Consider the following 16,966-nt stretch of genomic DNA (forward strand, 5'->3'; position numbering starts at 1 on the left):
GTCAGCTGCAAAATCTTTGAACTCTCTGTCGATCTTTCTCCATTGCATTCCATCTGCGGGGTGTCTCAACTCCCCGTCCGACTTACGGTCCTCTTTGTGCCATCGCAACAACTTGGCATGCTCTTTGTTCCTGAACAGACGTTTCAACCGTGGTATTATAGGAGCATACCACATCACCTTGGCGGAAACCCTCTTCACAGGTTTCTGGCCCTCAACATCGTCACCAGGGTCATCGCCTCTGATCTTATAACGCAATGCAGTGCATACCGGGCATTCATTCAAATTCTCGTATTCACCGCGGTAGAGGATGCAGTCGTTGATGTATGCATGTATCTTCAGAACCTCTAAACCTAGAGGGCAGACAACCTTCTTTGCTTCGTACGTACTGGCGGGCAACTCGTTATTCTTTGGAAACATATTTTTCAACATTTTCAGCAAGTTTTCAAATGCCAAGTCAGCTACACCTACCTGTGCCTTCCATTTCAGCAAATCCAGTGTGCAGCCCAGCTTTTTCAGACCATCATCGCATCCGGGGTACAGCGCCTTTCTGTGATCCTCTAACATGCGATCCAAATTCTCCCTCTCCTTTTCAGTTTCGCAGCGTCTCCGTGCATCAGCAATGGTCCGACCAAGATCATCAACGGGATCATCACGTGCCTCTTCTTCACCTTCCCCTTCACCTTCCCCTTCACCTTCAGCATCCTCCATGAAAGTATCACCGAAATGAGCAAGATAGCTTTCATCGATGAAATCATCCCCTTCTTCATCTTCTTCCATTATAACCCCTCTTTCTCCATGCTTGGTCCAACAATTATAGCTTGGCATGAAACCGTGCCGAAGCAGGTGCATGTGAACATCTCTTGAGGAAGAGTAACCCTTCTGATTCTTACAGTTAACACATGAACAGATAACAAAACCCCCCTGCTTGTTCGCATTAGCCACTACGAGGAAATCTTTCAAACCCGTAGTGAACTCGCCGGAGAGTCGGTTACCGTACATCCATTGCCGATTCATCTGCATTATTATAATATAAAATATATAATTAACCATCATGCATTTGTTAAACTAACTAGCTACAAACAATATAAATTAAATAATGAACTACACACATGCATATTTTATCAATGACACATGAAAGGTTCAAGTTGCTAACCGCGATCGAGGAGGAAAAAATAAATAAGGAAGCTCAAGTGTGGCTCCAACACTTCATATCATGTTTGTTTCATGCTCTTGGGGCATTTTATCAAATACCTTGTGTGCATAAGAGGAACCAAAAGCAAACCTACACCCCCTTGTGAAGCTTGTGAAGAGAAGTGGCACCAAATGGCTAAGTGCTGTGAGCTGAGACCCTTTTATAGGGATGGGCCTTTAGTCCCGGTTGGCCTGGCCAACCGCGACTAAAGGCCTTCGGGCACCTTTAGTCGCGATTGGTCAGGCCAACCGCGACTAAAGCCCCCCACGTGCACCAGCTGGCCACCGAGCGCCCTGGACCCAGGCCTTTGGTCGCGGTTCGCCTTCCGAACCGCGACTAAAGGTCCCATTAGTCGCGGTTCCTATAGCTTCGCGACTTATGGGGCTGGACGGAAGCCTGTTTTTCTACCAGTGCAGACAGCCAGACACGAGAGAGGAACCACCACCATCCACACTCCAGCCATTCAACCACTTATCTCCATCTAGGATCAATGCGCTGGCCAACTAATCCAAAAATCCAAACCGATATAAAGAGGATTTGCAATATATTTATATTCAACACTTTAATCAACGCAAACTAGCCAGCACCGATCGAACGAACAGCTCCGCGCCGATACCTCCATGGATATAAGCACAGAACGGCAGCTCCGAGCAAGGTTGTTTAGTTTTCTTTGGGATATCATATTTTCGAAGTAGTTTATCAGCACTAGTTGAGATCAGAAAGCAGGATCGCTTAACTACACATGCTCCTTTTGCGGCCATGCATGTCTTGTCAACTTGTCAATGGATCCCTCTTTCTATATCAAACCCCTCCTTTCAGTAAGATTCAAAACGCAACTACGCAAGTCCTCAACGGAGATACTGAAGGCTGTGAAGTCATTTTCACCTACGCACTACAACGCGCAGAGCACAACACGTCAACACGTACATCAGTCGATTGATCAAGTACTCCACGTACGTAAGTAGCCCTGCAGAAACGGAGTACGCCACAGCACTACGTGTCGATCTGCCTCCGGAAGGCAAAGCAACTCGACGACCTCACTCGGCCACCAGCACCCTGCCGAGCTAGCTGATGCTGCCCGTCGCCGCAGGCAAAATAAAAGAAGAGCAAGCCGTACGTCGAAGAGCGGGGGCGGGGGAGCAATTGCCATGCTGGATGCCACTCAAAAGCGCCATGCGTTTGCGGGCGAAAGAGCTTGCTTGCTTGTTGACTTTATATCCTCGGAAATGGGGAAATAACATCTTTCCATGCAACAAGCTCTGGTGCGACGTTTTTCATCGAAATAGCCAGCATGCGACGTCTGAACGCGAGTTAATAGCCCAGTGATACAGACACGATAAAACGGTAATAATCGAGCCCATCTTATTTAGGTTAGGACATGTGGGTCCCAATTAGTTGAGGCACGTGTGCCTCGTGTCCGTTCCAGCGCGCGAGTTTTTGCCCGAAGCCACCCGTTCACCACGCTCACTTCCTCTCCTATGGAGGCGATGGTGCTTTCCCCTTCTCCTTCTCCGACGACGGCGGACCAATTTCAGCGACGGCGGAGCTTGTATTCTGTGGCGGACGAGGCGAGTGGCATTCTGATCCCTAATCCCGCCCCTGTCCCTGTTAACTTTGTTCTGACTGCCCCATTTGAATCGTAGATTGAGCCCCAGATCGGGTGGACTGAACGGGGGGAATGCAGCCGCGAGAGAGAACTTCCCTTACTTCTAATCGGTAATGCATGTATCCCATCTCCCTTCTGCATCTTCATTTCATCGTCCGCTTCCGCTAGCTTACAATGCCCTGCCATTGGAAAAACAGGGGAGAAGATGTTGCGCGCAGCTTCGAAATTACGGTCGATTTTTTTTCCGTCAAGGGCCAAGTTAGTTGATGGTAGAATGCGGTTGATTTAGAGAGAAACAATTGTTAAATGGAATGTCGATTGTACCGAGATTGATCCCCAAGAAATTCAGAGCATGAAAGAGCAGGCGGTGAAGAATTGGGTGGAAAAAATTGGGAAGAGTATAGCTTGGAGCCCGGAGCAAGAAGTATCACTGTCACTATTCGATGATTGGAAGCAAGGGTATGTTGGATGGAAGATGGGGAAGATATAGTTGATGCAATCGATCGGCAAGACAATTGGACAACGAAACGGGCTATCTTTCATGCCGAGCTCGTTGATCTGAATTGTGATTCAAGAGTTGGATATGTTCTCTCTAAGTTGGCTTTGTAGATGGTGGAAGACCATTAGGATGCACAGAGGCCGGTTATGCCCATAGTTACTGAATTGGCAGTAGTACTAACAGAGGAGGGTGATGCGAATGAACAAGCCCGGGATAATAATGCTGAAAAGGTTCTATGTGTTGATTGAAATACAGTTGAACTTAATGCCCGCACTGATGTGGTGTGCCTTCTCGCTCCCGTCTGCATATGTTACGCATCCCTGTAACTTTCATACCACTTGTACGTTCACTGTCCTCGGTACCAAGTGCATTTTCCTATGTAATGTACTAGTAGCAGCTTGTCAACTGCGACCAGCTCGATCCATGCGACCAAATCCTCATATCCACCTCGACGACCACTGACAGCCTACGAAAACTCTTCCTTTGATTTGATGGGACGATCACACGGTCCACGCGCCGCCACCTCCGACGTTGGTGACGCGCCTCCCTGGAGGCTACCGCGGGGCGACGTCGCTCTTAGACGACGATGGTGGCGGCATTGCGAGCCGCAGACCCCAAGAGCGTCATGGCCGCCTCGTGGCGTTCAACACGCACGACCGCCACGGCGGCCTCATTGGCCACCGCTTGCTCTGCCTGCTGCAGCGCCTGCTCAGCCTGCCGCGCCGCCGCCTCGACCACCTCCACCAGCGCTTTCTACGCCACCTTGCATTCGTGCTCAAAGACGGCCACCTGGTACCTCGCCTATACGCGGGCCATCTTTGTGGCCATGATCTCGACCTCCTCATCAGACGGACGAGGCCAGGAGAAGCGGCACATCTCCTCATTCTTGAAGCTCCAGGCACAAGAAGGTGGGTCTGCCACTATTTCCGGGCGGCGATGTAAAAGTCAGCTTGTAGCGGCGGCCGACCGTGAGATTCCCCTGAGAGCATGTACAATAAAGCTTACTCATCTGGTTATAAGAAATAAAATAATATTTTTTTGTCTAGTTGGAGGAGCGAGAAGAGGACAGAAGCTAAGTGGCTTTTATGCAAGAGCCACCTCTAGCACGTGATTCTAGGTAATTTGTGAGAGTGAAAGGTGAGCAAAGTACTTACATTGTTATAGCCAACTATTGTACATATTATCTACAAGCTAACTATAAATGACTTGACAATTTGCTTATAGCCAACAACCGGCTATACTGTTGAACTTGGTCGCACGCATGGCCGCATGGCGCCGCTGCACGAGGCATGCAGATATATGCACTGTACGGATGGCTAAAACCCCACACCGGAATGGGTGGCGACCCATCATCCATCCATCCATCTGTTTAAACCTTTCGACCATCACCGAATCGAGGGGTACTTTACAGGTTATGGCCATATCGATCGCCATCCTGCGACGCAATCGCCAAAGGGAACCTGCCTAGATAGATATCTTGCGCTGCTGCTGCTGTTACGAGAGAAGAAGGGATCCATGCAAAACAAGCAAAGCGGATAGTGCAGCAACCGAGGCGTGCGCGCGTGTGTGCAATTTACGCCATGATAGCGCCTCCGAGAATCATCATGGCTTAAGCGTTTAGGTTAATCGGTAGCTAGACTACTTCAAGCTAGTCTACGTTCTTTTTTTCTTTTCTGAATGCCCTTTTTCATGCTCGTGTTCGAGGCCGTAGTGCTCGCTTTCTGCCATAAAAGTAGCATGGGCTTTTACGGCAAAGGGATGAGCGAGATGATCGCTGTTAAGTTTACGTGTCTGTCAAAAGGCGCATCATGCTACACCGCAGGGGTGAAGTTTACCCCCTCCTGCTCCGCGGGCCTTCCTTCTCTGCGCGCGTGTGGGTCTGCAAACGTTGACGTGACACTGCATAAAACAGGGGAGAGAATGCCCTATGGAGTTTTGGCTCCCGGGTGCATCTAATCCTGTTATCTGGACCGTTACGAAGTGCTTGGAGATTGATGTGACAGGGACAAAAGTCTGACATACAAGCAGCCGTAAAACATGAATACGTTGCTAGACCTGTGTACGCTCGTACCCCTGGCCCACGGCATACTAACTAGTGGGCGACGACGAGTTCGCCACTTCGCCTGATATTGACGGACGTGTCGAGCTGACGAGCTGGACCCGCGGAACATGTCGGGTGGGGTACTTGGACCATGGTACGGAAAACGAGATTGGTATAGCCAGGCAGGACGGCGCCACAGTAGTCTAGGGAGTTCAGGCTAGACCTGTGTATGCTCGTCGGCTGTTCCCCATGTTCAGGATTACGGCGATTCGGCTGGCGGCTGCCGCCGGTCGGTGTGCCTAGACCGTCCGACGCATCGCTCCTGGCCTCTCCGGTCTGTCTCCACGCCGGCAGCCGCAGCGTCGCGTCGCCCCAATCTAGGCGTGATTCTCCCGTCCGCCGCGGTTCCCACATGCGCTCCCGTCCGCCGCACCTAGCCGCTGCCGCTGAGTCTTCCCCAGATGTGTCGTCCTCCTTTGTTTCCACAGGGTAAGGCAAGCTCTCCCCCTTCATGATTTTCGAGAATTTTGCTTGTTTCCGTTCTGAATCGTGGAATCCTAGGTGATAATTTGATGAGATGAGCATGGGGCAGTTTGTCTTTCGCTATTGTTTATTCGTTGATTACATGTTGACAAATCTCTTAACCATCTCTGAGGGGGACATCATCAACAAAAAATTGAAGTGGGTGAACATATGATCAAAGGCAGGCCAACTGCACGGGTTATAGTCAAATCTCCCATCCATCTATGGTGGGCATCGTTGAAGCAGTAGCAGGTGCCGGCAAGGGAGAAGATGGCGGGCAGGCTGATTCCGCCCATTGCACTATAAATATGAATCAAACGTCGACGGACTGGGGTAAATATTTCTGCCCAAAAGAGGCGGTACATATTTGCATTGTGACAGTGGCGAAACTGTATCTTCTAGCGAGTGGATTAAAATACATTAGTTCAGTAATCTGGTTGCAGAATTTGTTAGTTCGATATTAGCAAGCAAACACATGGAAAACAGTAAAACAAAATGTTGCAGCCCAGCAAGTTAGTAAAAACTGGTTACTGAAAAAAATTGTTTATAAAATGATGCAATCCTGTCTAGTTACTGAAAAAAAGGGATCATGCTTTGTAGTTCAAATATGGCCCGTGGAAGGATTGGACTGTCTGATAGGCAGGAATCTGTCGAATAATGAAGGACTGAATAAATATAAAAATGTTCAGTTATTGCTTAAACTGGTTATAGAAAAAATCAGTGTGAACTAGGACTGATTCACACAAACATGAGTGTATGAATTTGAAGTCTTGGCTAGTTGGTGGAAAAAAAAATCCTAGTTTGTGGTCACTGCAAGTGATTTTTTTTAATGAATTATTGTCCTCCTTCCCTTTGTTAATTAATTTGCCATAACTAAAATCGTACATGAAACTGCTAGAGAATATTTACACGGTATGTCTTATTGTACAACACTCCATAATCTTCTGTTCTCCAGAATCTGACTATATTCTATCTTCCTGAATTTGTCTGTTAAGTATTGGATTTCTTCAATGGTCGAATACACATGCAACAGTTTGATGGGGAATGGTCTGTGGGCAAGGTTCTGAGCTCATCAACAAACATTGCCGTTCATGGAGTGGAGAAGGAATGAAGGTAAGAAACATATTGTGACATCGTTGTAATTTGCCATAATCAACTTATGGTAAATTATCTCTACACCTAAAAGTTCTTCTGGTATTTAGTCATTCAGTGCCATAACAATACTTGATTACACAATTTCCAAATGTTTACACAATTATGATTTACATTAGAGCAAAAAGTCACTCTGAGGAATTCTTCACTTTCCGTATACTTGGCGGCTTATCCTATCACCAGTGTAAATATTTCCTGTTTGTGTACGCTGATTCTCACATAAGTTGCTTATTATCAATACGTCCTTCTAATGTTACAACACCTATATGTCCCAGTACTTGCTAGCTGCCTAGTCACATCAGTGTTATTCTCAAATCTCCAGCATCTTGTGTGATCTACATGCACATGAGAGCATAGGTCTGACTTGTTTGTGAGCATCCCACTCTTATTTTCCAGTTTGGTCAATCAAAGTTTAGTTACTCCACAATTGTCCACTGATTGTAAGGATGGCCATATAATTATTTTCTTAGGTGCTGGAAGAATCTGATTCATAATTCTGATATGATTGGGTTCAGCATTTGTCTCAGTGTTTCTCTGAACTTTAGGTTGTCACGGCTGTTGGCGACGGTGACCATAAATCGATGGCGATACGAATATGGGGAGATGGAGAAGTGGTTGGGGATGTGCGCCTGCTCACCTTGGGCTTGAAGGAGAGGTCAAGGAGGTGTAGCGGTGCTCGGAGTTTGCCAAAATTTTCCGTGGCGTCGGCGGCCAAAGCATACGAAGGAAAGGTGGAGGGCAGTGCCTAGGCTCGGACAACGGAGGAGCTTGGGTGCTCCTGTGGCATGGTCGACGAGGAAGAGGCGGCAGAGGCTCGCTTCCTCCGGCAGTGTGGTCCATGAGGAAGAGGTGGCAGAGGAAGAGCTCCCGCCGAGAACGGAAACTGGAATGTGGCGACGAGGCCAGGGTAGGAGCAACACAACATTGCTCAACCCGTGCGTCGGCAGAGCGCAGTGGTAACGCGGAAGTAGGAGGGAGTTCCACGCAGAGCAGGGCGAACCCTGCGGGATACCCCTGGCAACGAGTAGGTTCAGGTGGGGCGACCCCGCAGGAGCTCTTAGACAGCTAGCGGAGTGCAGGCGAACTAGGGGGAGCGGCAGAGCGGCGGACGGTGAGGACCGAGGAGGATGGAGAAGATCAAGTTTGATTTTTGAATTTGTAGACCTAATTTGAACGGTTTTGAATGTGTGAAGGAGTTTTTTTTTTTTTTTTTTTTTGCAAAACCATACCTGTGTCGTGGTTTCGAGAATTCCATCCGTAAGGAGTATCGTTTACTGGCATTGGGGCTGCTGGGCTGTATTACTTGACGCGTGGTACCAGTGCCAAGACAGTTCGTAATTGGGACAAGAACACACGGGGTCTAAACTGGTGAAGTTGGTCCAGGTCATTGTCCAACCATCTGTACCGGCAATAGGGACACCACTAGATCGTACTCAATGTTGTGGCTAGTGGGCCATAGAACACTATTCAATAATGGGAATACTGAGATTAATACATGACAATGTACGCACATGGACTTACATCTGGCGGGGACTGGTTGGTCTAGGACACGGGAGTATATAGTCCCGGGAGCCAAAGTGCATTTCCGCTACACTACGGGTAACATCACTATTAAAAAACAGCGCTTTCGTCCGAAGCATCTGGAAATTTTAGTCTTCGTTTAATTAAAATCTAAACAGCGCATTCGTCCGAAGAAGTGTGACATCGTGACCACATGTTAATAAGATTGATATGATAATATTATTAATAGCATGCGCGCAAAGCACTTGGAAGCGGGACGTGAAGAAATTTGGATTGATGAGGACATCCCTACCACACTAGTACCCCCGTCATTACCAAATAAAGATGAAGCTGCTGTGAAGCTTAAATCCAATGAAGTTTGGATTGGACCTATTACAAGGGCTCGTGCAAAACTACTTAAACAACAAGTGAACTTGTTCCTAAACGATACTTTGATTGATGAGAACTTTATACTGCGTAAGTCCTGTTACTTGTGTATCATCAGGTATGAAGATGAGGCAAGCATCGCACGAGGAGGAGAGGAGCAGCTGGACGTGAAGAAGGACGTGAAGCTGTACATGGAGCTGGACATGAAGATACCCCATGGACACGCGAGGGAGGAGCGGGAGGCATGCGCGAGAAGGGAAGACAAAGTCCGGCCGGCCCAGTACCCGGTCAGACCGGCCACCACGCCGGCGCGCCCGGTCTCTGGCCCGGTCCGACCGGGCGGCACGTCGGACGCACCCCGGCGCCAACCGGGCGGCCCGCTGATGCCAACCGGGCGGGGTACTGAGCCGAAGTCCCCGCACCCGGTCACCACCCGGTCCCTGGCCCAGTCCAAACCGAACTGGCCGGTCCCAGGCCCGGTTGACCGGCCCCCAGACCGGCCGAGTCCGAGTCTGTCTCGACCAGATCTATTCTGGGTCGGTTATTTTCGTACTTTTTCGACCTGAGGTCGTCCCGGACGCCTATATAAGTGCCCAGGACGCCCCCAAAGTTGCTTGAGACCACGTTTAAGATAAACCCTAGTTCTTAGTTGTTTGCTCTGCAAAACTATTGAATCCCCTATATCATATTGCTTGATATTGGTGTAGATCTTGAAAGTCTTGTGTAATCTGTCGTTCCATTGGGAATTAGAAGGTTGCAACTTACCGCTTCGTGGTCGGCGGCTACGTGTGCAAGTGTGTGGAGTTGCGAATATCTTGCAAGGTTGAGAGCTGTTGCATTAGCGACAGGAACCAATCGAGAGATCTCGTTGCGTCATACAAGTTATCATCCACTTCATCATCCGTGTTCCTCCGCTGTGTTCATCCCATGATCATCATCACCACCGTTGCTTACTGAGAAGATCGGGCCACCCCTTATCATCTTGGTATCAGATTTCAACGTTTCCTCGGTAAGCCATCTACAATCCACCCCGAGTTGTGAGTGTTTCCTATCCGGAAAAAGCCATAAAAAGTTAAGGTTAGGGTTTGCCATAGCCTTAGATTGCACTAATTTCGAGTTTTAGTTGCTTTTCGTAGTTGTTTTTGCGTATCTTTCTCTTCCATCTAGTTGTTAGGGTTTGAGTCTCTACTATCATCTAGTTTCAGTTTTTGTTACTCCGAGTCCACATAGCATACAGTGTGTTTGTCCAAACCATAGACACAGCCCATCGATATACGTGACTAGGAACTTTCCCAGAAGAGACTAGTTTTACCGCTCGACAGGCTGCTCATTAGGTTTTGGTGTTTTGCATTATCTGTTTGGCCATGTTATCAAGGAGTTGAGTCATAAAAAAACAGAAAATTGAAAAGAAGCAAAAAGAGCTACATAAGTGCGTGTTATACAAAAATAAAAGTGAAGTGCTAGTAGAATCAAGTGAAGACCTAAGTTTTCTTTAACTGCACCTGTAGTTGAGCAATCTTGTGCCTGTTTCGTTGAGCTTTGCTAGCGTCTCTCTAGTGCATTGCAACCTTTCGTACATATAGTTGCATTGCCACATTTATCGCCTTGTGTGAGTATCGTTGGTTGTCTACGGTCAGCGCTAGAGCTTGTTATTGGTGCAAATAGGTAGCCCACCTACAACCCCACATATATCTTGCTTTGCCGTGTGATTTGTTCTTATACCCTTGATATTCGCTTCGCTACATCCGTGCACTAGTTGTCACTACAAGTGGTAAGAAATACTAATTAACTTTGGAGCGGTAAGATTTCCTTTTCTTATCAGTTTTCAGCGAGTTGTGAGAGTACCACCATATATATTTGTTTTAGTGCACTAACCTACTAACCATGTCTGCTAGTGATGCAAAAAATTGTTAACCAGGAGAACAAGAACTCTACGAATTTGATGACATGGAGGGAGTATGAGGCTCTTCGTAATGAGATGCGACGTGAATTCCGCACTCAGGATGATGAGCTTAGGGGGACGGTCCAAGAGATCTCCCAAAAACTGGATGCTACTAATGCGACCGTCACCACAATGCAAGATCAAATGACGGATATCCAGCGCAGTCTTCAAGATTTGCGATTAGCTATTGGCAATCTCACTCAACAACAGCAACAAGAAGATGAAGCAGAAGATGAAGCACCACGTGGTAATCGTCCTCGTGGCCTTGGTGACCGACGTCCAGGTCGTGGGTTTGAGGAAGAAGATGGATTGGGTAAGCCCAAGTTCTCCATACCCAAGTTTGAAGGGTTGATACGTCCATTTTGCATCACTATTTTATATCATAATTTAATGTTATTCATTGATATATTTCATATTTAGAGATGATACTTATGTTATTTCATCTATTTTGCATGTTTCATGATTATTGGAGAATCGCGCACCGGAGTCAGGATTCTGCTGGAAAAAACACCGTCAGAATGCAATATTTTGGAAGATCAACAATTGACGGAAATTACACTGAAACTCTTATTTTTCCAGAAGACGGAGCTAGCCAAAAGGAGGAGCCGAGGAGGGCCGCCATGGGCCCCCCATAGGCCAGCGCGGGCCCAGGCCTGGCCGCGCCGCCTTGTGGGGAGGGGGCCCACAGCCCCCTCTGGCCGCCTCTCCTTCGCGTACTTCTTCGTCCCGAAAACCTAAGCTCCAGAGGATAGTCGCGAAGAGTCACAGCCGCCTCTGCGGGGCGGAAAACACCAGAGAGAAAAGAGCTCTCCGGCAGGCTGAAATCTGCCAGGGAAATTCTCTCCCGGAGGGGGAAATCGACGCCATCGTCACCGTCATCGAGCTAGACATCATTGGGATCATCATCACCATCATCTTCATCATCATCACCGCCATCTCCACCGCTGCACCTCGTCACCGCTGTAACATCTAGGGTTGAGTCTTGATTGTTTGATAGGGGAAACTCTCCCGGTATTGATTAGTACTTGTTATTGATGCTATTGAGTGAAACTATTGAACCAAGGTTTATGTTTAGATTGTTATTCATCATCATATCACCTCTGATCATGTTCCATATGATGTCTCGTGAGTAGTTCGTTTAGTTCTTGAGGACATGGGTGAAGTCTAAATGTTAGTAGTGAATTATGTTGGGTAATATTCAATGGTTTGATATTTAAGTTGTGGTGTTATTCTTCTAGTGGTGTCATGTGAACGTCGACTACATGACACTTCACCTTTATGGGCCTAGGGGAATGCATCTTGTACTCGTTTGCTAATTGCGGGGTTGCCGGAGTGACAGAAACCTGAACCCCCGTTGGTATATCGATGCAGGAGGGATAGCAGGATCTCAGAGTTTAAGGCTGTGGTTAGATTTATCTTAATTACTTTCTTGTAGTTGCGGATGCTTGCAAGGGGTATAATCACAAGTATGTATTAGTCCTAGGAAGGGCGGTGCATTAGCATAGGTTCACCCACACAACACTTATCAAAACAATGAAGATTAATTAGCCATATGTAGCGAAAACACTAGACTAAAATCCCGTGTGTCCTCGAGAACGTTTGGTCATTATAAGTAAACAAACCGGCTTGTCCTTTGTGCTAAAAAGGATTGGGCCACTCGCTGCAATTGTTACTCTCGCACTTTACTTACTCGTACTTTATTCATCTACTACATCAAAACCCCCTGAATACTTGTCTGTGAGCATTTACAGTGAATTCTTCATCGAAACTGTTTGTCAACACCTTCTGCTCCTCGTTGGGTTCGACACTCTTATTTATCAAAAGTACTACGATACACCCCCTATACTTGTGGGTCATCAAGACTATTTTCTGGCTCCGTTGCTGGGGAGTGAAGCGCTATTGGTAAGTGGAATTGGTAAGGGAAACTTTTTCTCTACGTGCTGATTTTATTTCTGCCTGCTGCTATAATTCATTATGGAGAGATCTTCTCTTGAATTTCTATTTGGAAAATCTACTACTACTGCAAAGGTAGTGAATGAGGCGCCAGGTGAGAAGAGGTTCCATACAAAATACCTATGAAAATTATTGAACGTGTTGTGGATAACTGCTATGAAGGGGATGGAACTGTCCATCCTGGAGATCATTTACTGTTCTTACATGAATTATGCGGGTTATTCAAGTGTGCAGGTATTGCTATGGATGAAGTTAGGAAGAAACTATTCTCTATATCGCTGTCTGGTAAAACGGCGCATTGGTATAAATTGCTGAAGAATGGGGATTCTCTTGATTGGAAGGATATTGTGCCTCTATTTTATTCTAAATTCTATCCTCCAAGTGAAATTCACAAAGACCGGAACCGCATATATAATTTCCGCCCTCATGATGGAGAGAGTATTGCCCAAGCATGGGGGATATTGAAGTCTTTAATGCTCAAATGCCCCATTCATGAGCTTCCTGGTAATATCATCATTGACAATTTCTATGCAAGACTTTCTTTTCAAGATAAAACCTTGCTGGATACTTCTTGTTCTGGATCATTCACACGCAACAAAGAAGAGTTTAAAAGGGACCTTCTTGATCGGATTCAGGAGAATACTGAAGGATGGGAGAACGACAAAGATAGAGAGTCAGGTATAAATTATGATTATGAATGCATTGAAACTTTTATGGATACTGATAAATTTCGTAATATGAGTGCTACTTATGGTCTTGATTCTCAAGTTGTTGCAAATTTTTATAAAGCTTTTGCCTCTCATTTTGAATTGCCTAGGAAGAATTTTGATAAGTATCATGAACCGTATAAAGATAAAATTGATTCATCTATAAATAAATGTGTTGTAATGAAACTGTTGATCATATTCTTCCTGAAGCTTATATTGAAAAAACTCCTTTCCCTACTAAAATGAAGGAGTATTATGTTATAACTAGTGCGGTTAATAAAAGTGCAAAGAAACCTATAGAACCTGAAGAGCAAATAAAGGTTGAACCTGCTATTGCAATAGTTAAAGATCTTGTGACTGAAAATGTGGAAGATGGTCATATTATTTTCTGTGAAGATGCTTCTAATATTGTTTCGCATCCGAATGAGTCTAGGAAAACTAGTGCTCCTATGCTCTCTGTTAGAATTGGTGATCATTGTTATTATGGTTTATGCGATATTGGTGCAAGTATTAGTGCTATTCCTTATGAGCTTTACACGGAGATCATGCATGAAATTGGTTCTTGTGAACTTGAAGATATTGATATGGTTATTCGGCTAGCTAATAGAGAAACTATCTCTACAATTGGTATTGTTCGAGATGTGGAAGTTCTATGTGGTAAGATTAAATATCCTGCTAACTTTTTGGTACTTGGTTCTGCTGCTAGTAAGTCTTGTCCTATCATTTTTGGTAGACCTTTTCTAAATACTTGTGGAGCTGTTATAGATTGCAAGAAAGAGAAAATTGTGACTAAATTTGCTGATGAATCTTATGAGTTTAATTTCTCTAAATTTGCCAAAACTCCTTATAAAGCTGATTTGCCTAATAATGATTTTAGAGTTGAATAATGTGCATCTATTGCTCTTGCTCCTAATAATCCTCTGCAGCAACATTTGGAGGACAGTGAGAGTGAAGTCTTTAGGGAAGAAAGGAATGAGCTTGATGAAATTTTCCTTCGTCAACCTATTCTTAAGCATGATTTACCGGTTGAAGATCTAGGTACAACACCACCACCAAAGGAAGATCCTGTTTTTGATTTAAAACCATTGCATGATAATCTTAAATATGCTCATATTGATGATAAGAAAATATATCCTGTTATTATTAGTTCTAAGCTTTCAGAGTTTGAGGAAGAAAGGTTATTGGAAATATTGAAGAAACACCGAGGAGCTATTGGCTATACTCTTGATGACTTGAAGGGGATTTCTCCCTCTATTTGCCAACATGCCATTAATATGGAAGATGATGCAAAGCCTGTTGTTGAACATCAGCGTCGTCTAATTCCTAAGATGAAGGATGTGGTAAGGAATGAGGTATTAAAACTTCTTGAAGCTGGTATTATATATCCTATTGCTGATAGTAGATGGGTTAGTCATGTGCATTGTGTTCCTAAGAAAGGAGGAATAACTGTTGTGCCTAATGATAATGATGAGCTCATCCCTCAAAGAGTAGTTGTAGGGTATAGAATGTGTATTGATTATTGAAAAGTTAATAAAGTTACTAAGAAAGATCATTACCCTTTACCTTTTATTGATCAAATGTTAGAAAGTTTATCTAAAAATACTCATTTTTGCTTTCTTGATGGTTATTCTGTTCTCACAAATTGCTGTTAAAACTAAAGATCAAGAGAAACCCACTTTCACTTGTCCCTATGGAACTTATGCTTATAGGCGTATGCCTTTTGGTTTATGTAATGCTCCTGCTACTTTTAAAAGATGCATGTCTGCTATTTTTCATGGCTTTTGTGAGAAGATTGTAGAGGTATTCATGGATGATTTTTCTGTCTATGGGAATTCCTTTGATAATTGCTTGCGAAACCTTGATGAAGTTTTGCAGAGATGTGAAGAAACTAACCTTGTTCTTAATTGGGAGAAATGCCACTTTATGGTTAATGAAGGAATTGTATTGGGACATAAAATTTCCGAGAGAGGTATTGAAGTTGATAGAGCTAAAGTTGAAGCAATTGAGAAGATGCCCTATCCTAGGGATGTTAAAGGTATTCGTAGTGTTCTTGGTCATGCAGGGTTTTATAGGAGATTTATTAAAGACTTTTCTAAGATTTCAAAGCCTCTTACTAATCTTCTTCAAAAAGATGTACCTTTTGTTTTTGATGATGATTGTAAGGAAGCTTTTGAAACTCTAAAGAAAGCCTTAACAACTGCTCCTGTAGCTGAACCTCCTGATTGGAATTTACCTTTTGAAATTATGTGTGATGCTAGTGATTTTGCTGTAGGCGTTGTCCTTGGACAGCGAATAGATAAAAAATTGAATGTTATTCATTATGCTAGTAAAACTCTTGATGCTGCTCAAAGAAATTATGCTACAACTGAAAAAGAATTGTTAGCTGTAGTCTTTGCTTGTGACGAGTTTAGACCTTATATTGTTGATTCAAAAGTTACAATTCATACTGATCATGCGGCATTTAGATACCTTATGCAAAAGAAAGATGCTAAGCCAAGGCTCATTAGATGGGTGCTTCTTTTGCAAGATTTTTGATTTGCATATTATAGATAGGAAAGGTGCTGATAATCCTGTTGCTGATAATTTGTCTAGCTTGGAAAATATTGCTTATGATCCCGTTCCTGTTAATGATAGTTTTCCAAATGAACAATTGGCTGTAATAAAGGTGAGCTCGCGAGACAGTCCTTGGTATGCTGATTATGCTAACTTTATTGTTTCCAAGTATTTGCCTCCAACCTTTTCAGCCCAGCAAAGGAGGAAATTCTTTTATGACTTGAGGCATTATTTTTGGGATGACCCACACTTATATAAAGAAGGAGTGAATGGTATTATGCGAAGATGTTTTCCCGAATATGAACAACAAGAGATATTGAGTAAATTTCATGGTAGTGCTTATGGAGGACATCACGCCGGAGATAGAATCGCGCAAAAGGTTCTACAATTGGGTTTTTATTGGCCGACTCTCTTTAAAGATGCAAGGAAATTTATTTTATCTTGTGATGAATGTCAAAGGGTTGGTAATATCTCCAGACGCAATGAAATGCCTATGGATTATACTCTTGTTATTGAACCATTCGATTGTTGGGGATTTGACTTCATGGGTCCTTTCCCTTCTTCAGAAGGTAACACGCATATACTTGTTGTTGTTGATTATGTTACTAAATGGGTGGAAGCCATACCCACAAAAAGTGTTGATGGTGAGACCTCTTTAAGAATGCTTTTAGATATTATTTTTCCTAGATTTGGAGTTCCTAGATATCTTATGACTGATGGAGGTTCTCATTTTATTCATGGTGGTTTTAGAAAAACTCTTGCTAAATATGGTATTAATCATAGGATTGCTTCCGCTTATCATCCTCAAACTAGTGGGCAAGTAGAACTATCAAATAGAGAGATTATATCTATCTTGCAAAAGACTGTTGATAAATCTAAAAAGAATTGGGCTAGTAAATTGAAGGAAGCACT

General features: G+C 44.5%; 1 long non-coding RNA gene across 2 annotated transcripts; it reads left to right on the forward strand.

Annotated features, from left to right (window-relative positions):
* The first annotated feature begins 5,540 nt into the window (after nucleotides 1-5,540).
* LOC127307081 (uncharacterized) lies at nucleotides 5,541-8,235 on the forward strand. 2 transcript variants are annotated; one of them, XR_007855125.2, is made up of 4 exons: nucleotides 5,541-5,827; nucleotides 5,994-6,193; nucleotides 6,856-6,973; nucleotides 7,558-8,235. It is a non-coding gene; the product is annotated as an uncharacterized lncRNA (long non-coding RNA). The 2 variants fall into 2 exon arrangements; XR_007855124.2 differs by having other exon boundaries at nucleotides 5,545-6,193.
* The last annotated feature ends 8,731 nt before the right edge of the window (nucleotides 8,236-16,966 follow it).

The sequence above is a fragment of the Lolium perenne genome, chromosome 6, assembly GCF_019359855.2.
Source record: "Lolium perenne isolate Kyuss_39 chromosome 6, Kyuss_2.0, whole genome shotgun sequence".
In the NCBI taxonomy this organism is placed as follows: domain Eukaryota; kingdom Viridiplantae; phylum Streptophyta; class Magnoliopsida; order Poales; family Poaceae; genus Lolium; species Lolium perenne.